A 4,841-nucleotide genomic window follows, 5' to 3' on the forward strand; every position below is an offset into this window, starting at 1 on the left:
TATATTCCTCGACCAACATGCAAGTAAAGAGAAATGAAGAAAAAAGATGCCCCATTAGCATGCAAAGTACGTAAAAGCCACCCAAAGTTTACATCTCGACAGATGTGAATTACTCTGTTGAAAGCTAATTCAATACTTGATACATAATGTATTGCTAGAAATAGGCCGGTAGCAATTTGAATGATTAAGCATAAGCCGAGAAGGGAGCCAAAATTTCATCAATATGAAATGTTAATAGGAGCTGGAAGATCTACCAAAGCGTTGTTAGCAATTTTAAAAAGAGGATGATGTAAGCGAATTGGTGTTGACATATGACTTAGAGGGCCGAAGAGGGCCTTGGTATAGTGAAGTGATCTTTACTACTGCAATTAGTGTAATAAATAGATATGTTGCTAGTATAATAGTATTTATTAAGATTGATGTTATATAAAATTTTATGCCGGGAATTTCTTGGTAATTAGTTGTGTAGTGCTGTGGGTCTGGCAGTGAAATTATATTTGGAAGTATAAGAGGGTCAATAATTATTATAAGGATTAAGAGGGGCGGAGTTAAAGAAATTAGTAAGAAAAGGTTAGGTGTTAAAGTAAATATTTCGTTTGATGCCAGTCTTGTAACATAAATAAATAAAACTAATATGCCCCCTAAAAAAACTAGAAATAGGATGTAAGAAAATCAAGGGGATTCTCTTATGGTTGAAATAATTAAGCAGGTAGTAATGGTGTTAATAATAAGCATTAGTCCTATTGAGAGAGGGTGAGATATTTGAATTAGAATGAATCTTAAAACTACTAAAATTATAAGTAATATTCAGGTTATTTTAATTTCAAGAGGTAGTTTATTAAAATATTAGTTTTGGGGACTAAAGATAGGTTTGCACTTTCTCTTGATGCTTTTAAAATCTTATTCATTAATGGTTTACAAGACCAACGTTTTAATTAAACTATAAAAGCTTATGAAAATATTATTTATTTTATTTTCTTGTTTTCTAGTTATTTTAGGAATAGCTTGTTTTGTTATTCAACGTAAGCATTTATTGATGGTTTTATTAAGACTTGAATTTATTGTGCTGATAAGTTTTTTACTTCTATCTTATTCTTTAGGTAGCCTGTATGTTGAAAATTATTTTTGTTTATTGTTTCTAAATTTTAGTGTTTGTGAGGGTAGTTTAGGTCTATCAATTTTAGTATCTATTGTGCGAACTCATGGAGGCGATTATTTGAATTCTTTAGCTGTGTTACGATGCTAAAATATTTAATATTTATATTGTTTTTGATGCCTTTAGGTTTTAATTTTAAATTATGGTGAGTTGTTCAGTTTTGTCTTATTGGAGTTTGTTTTTTATTTATAATAGGAAATAGTATAGGATTGGTTCCCTGGGGGGTGGTAGTTTGAGTGAAGTGATAGTTTGAGCTATTCATTGATTTTATTAAGTATTTGAATTGTTATTCTTATAATTATGGCTAGAGAAGGTGTCTTGAGAAGTTCATTTTATAGTGCAAGCTTTATTAGCTTAGTTTTATTGCTACTTATTTTACTTTACTTGAGATTTTCTTCTTCTAGATTGTTTATATTTTATTTTTTTTGAGGGTTCTTTAATTCCTACACTATTTTTAATTTTGGGTTGAGGTTATCAACCCGAACGAGTACAAGCAGGGATATATTTATTATTGTATACCCTGTTTGCTTCACTTCCACTTTTGATTGGTATTTTCTATTTAGAATATATTAAGGGTAGTTTATTGATAATTAATATGAGAAGTGTAATAGATTTAGGGATTACATATTATATGTGATATTTTGCTTTAGTTATTGCTTTTTTAATTAAAATGCCTATATTTCTGGTTCATCTTTGGCTACCTAAGGCACATGTTGAAGCGCCTGTAAGTGGTTCAATAATTTTGGCGGGAGTTTTATTGAAGCTAGGAGGGTATGGATTATTGCGTATTATGTATTTTATAGAGAATGTAGCTGTAAGCATAAATTTAATTTGATTTGGCATTAGAGTTGTGGGTATTTGATCAGTTAGATTGGTATGTTTACGACAAGTTGATGTAAAGTCTTTAATTGCTTATTCTTCTGTCGCCCATATAGGCCTAGTGTTGATAGGCTTACTAACGATGGGTCTATGAGGATTTAGAGGTGCTCTTACATTAATAATTGCTCACGGTCTGTGTTCTTCAGGATTATTTTGTCTTGCTAATATTTCTTATGAGCGTCTAGGAAGTCGAAGACTGTTAATTAATCGTGGAATATTGTCTTTTATGCCGAGTTTAGGGTTGTGATGATTTTTATTAAGAATTGCTAATATAGCTGCACCGCCAACATTAAATTTATTAGGAGAAATTAGTTTGTTAAATAGAATTGTTGGTTGATCTTGATTGAGTATGTTGGGGTTAGCCTTGCTTTCTTTTTTTAGAGCTGCCTATAGACTATATTTATATTCATATACTCAACATGGAATACCTTATTCTAATTTATATTCTTGTTGGGGAGGAAGTGTGCGGGAGTATTTATTATTAATACTACATTGGTTACCTTTAAATTTATTAATTTTTTTTGCAGGACCGAGATTCTTATGGTTGTAGCTGCTTGAGTAGTTTAGAATAAAATTTTAGTTTGTGGAACTAAAGAAGGTTTAGTTGCCCTTAGGCCATGGTTTGACCTTTTTCAATTTGTATGATTAGATTTGTCTTTTTAAATAGAATAAGTATTCTTTTATTCATAATAGGCTTGAGTTTTTTAATCAATAGATATAGTGTATTTATTGAGTGAGAAGTTATTTCTTTTAATAGAAATAAAATTATTATAACTCTTCTATTTGACTGAATATCATTTATGTTTATAAGATTTGTACTTTATATTTCTAGAATAGTAATTTATTACAGTGAACAATATATAGGATCCGAGCGATACCTTAATCGGTTTATTATGCTCGTATTAATATTTGTTCTTTCAATAGTTTTATTAATTGTTTCTCCTAATTTAATTAGAATCCTACTTGGTTGGGACGGACTAGGATTAGTATCATACTGTTTAGTAATTTACTATGAAAATGTGCGATCTTATAATGCAGGTATGTTGACTGCCCTTTCCAATCGTATTGGAGATGTAGCAATTTTACTAGCTATTGCTTGAATATTAAATTATGGAAGTTGAAATTATGTCTTTTATTTGCATAGAGTTTTAAATAAAAATGAGATAGTAATTATTTCTAGTTTGATTATTTTGGCAGCAATAACGAAAAGTGCACAAATTCCTTTTTCTGCGTGACTACCAGCAGCAATAGCTGCTCCTACACCAGTATCAGCATTAGTTCACTCTTCTACACTTGTAACTGCTGGAGTTTATTTGTTAATTCGTTTTAGAGATGTTTTATTGAGTGTTTATATAGGAGATGTATTGCTTTTATTATGAGGATTGACAATATTTATAGCCGGCATCGGTGCTAATTACGAATATGACTTAAAGAAGATTATTGCTTTATCTACTTTAAGCCAGCTTGGTCTTATAATAATAATTTTGTCTATGGGATTCCCTGTATTAGCTTTTTTTCACTTACTGACACACGCCTTATTTAAGGCATTACTTTTTTTATGTGCGGGAGCGATTATTCATGGTGTGGGTGATACACAAGATATTCGTAGAATAGGAGCACTTGTAAGTCAGATACCACTCACTTTATCTTGTTTAAATGTAGCTAATTTAGCTTTATGCGGAATGCCATTTTTAGCTGGATTTTATTCTAAGGACTTAATTTTGGAAATTTCTTCTTTATCTTTAATTAATGTAGTCAGCTTTTTCTTATTGTTTTTTTCTACAGGCTTAACTGTGTGTTATTCAGTACGTTTAAGATTTTATTTAACGGGAAAGGGCTTTGGAGGTGCTAATATTCATTCTATTAGTGATAATGAAGGTTGAGTTATATGTAAGGGAATATTAGGATTGGTAGTAATGGCAATTTTAGGAGGTGCAACATTGAGTTGGCTAATTTTTCCTGGCGTTAATTGTGTTGTTCTACCTTTACATCTAAAAATGGGCGCTCTACTTGTGAGTGTAGTAGGTTTGTGAGTTGGTATTTTATTATCAAGCTATTCTATAGGACAGTCTTTAGTGTGTATGAAATTTTATTTTAGTTCTACAATAATAGGAAGCATGTGATTTTTACCTTATTTATCAACAAATTATATTATTAAATTACCTTTATATATAGGGGGTGCATATTATAATAACATTGATCAAGGGTGGAGAGAATGTCTTGGTGCTCAAGGGATGTATAGTAGTTTTAAGGACGGTTCAATATTAATTCAACATTCACAGGATAATTTATTTAAAATGTATTTATTAATTTTTTTAATCTTTACAATTTTCCTTTGCTTCTTTATATTTGTGTATTTAGGTAGCTTATACTGAAAGCATAGTATTGAAGATACTAAGAAGAATTATGTTCCCTAAATATACTCCCTGAGAAGAGCACTCTCTTTTTTACCCCGAAAAGGTAATGTAATACTTATACTAAGGGGGCTATAATTATTTTATGTTAAGAGATGTTAACGGTACAATCCGCTAAAGATAAAGTTAGCAGCTTCTTCTTGGTTATTCACATCTCCTTAGTTGGGGTGGTGGAATACCCAGTAGTATCATTAACAGTGAAATGCCTCTTTTTGGCTTCAACTAACAAGTAGGGGTCAAAGAGACCAAAGGTTCAGGTCGAAACTGAGTGCAATTGTTTGCTTCCTACTTATGAGATAAGTTGACAGCAACACCTTTTGGATGCAAACCAAATATTATATTTAACTATTATCCCATCTTATTAGTCGGCTCATGTTAGAGATCCTTGATTT

General features: G+C 30.8%; 2 pseudogenes; both read left to right on the plus strand.

The window, feature by feature from the left end:
• The first annotated feature begins 986 nt into the window (after positions 1-986).
• Positions 987-2,585, plus strand: LOC145669672 (NADH-ubiquinone oxidoreductase chain 4-like; annotated as a pseudogene).
• Positions 2,586-2,661: 76 nt separating this feature from the next.
• On the plus strand, positions 2,662-4,091 carry LOC145669673 (NADH-ubiquinone oxidoreductase chain 5 pseudogene; annotated as a pseudogene).
• Positions 4,092-4,841: the final 750 nt, after the last annotated feature.

Source organism: Thermobia domestica, chromosome 14, assembly GCF_964235325.1.
Source record: "Thermobia domestica chromosome 14, izTheDome1.hap1.1, whole genome shotgun sequence".
NCBI classification, from domain to species: Eukaryota; Metazoa; Arthropoda; class Insecta; order Zygentoma; family Lepismatidae; genus Thermobia; species Thermobia domestica.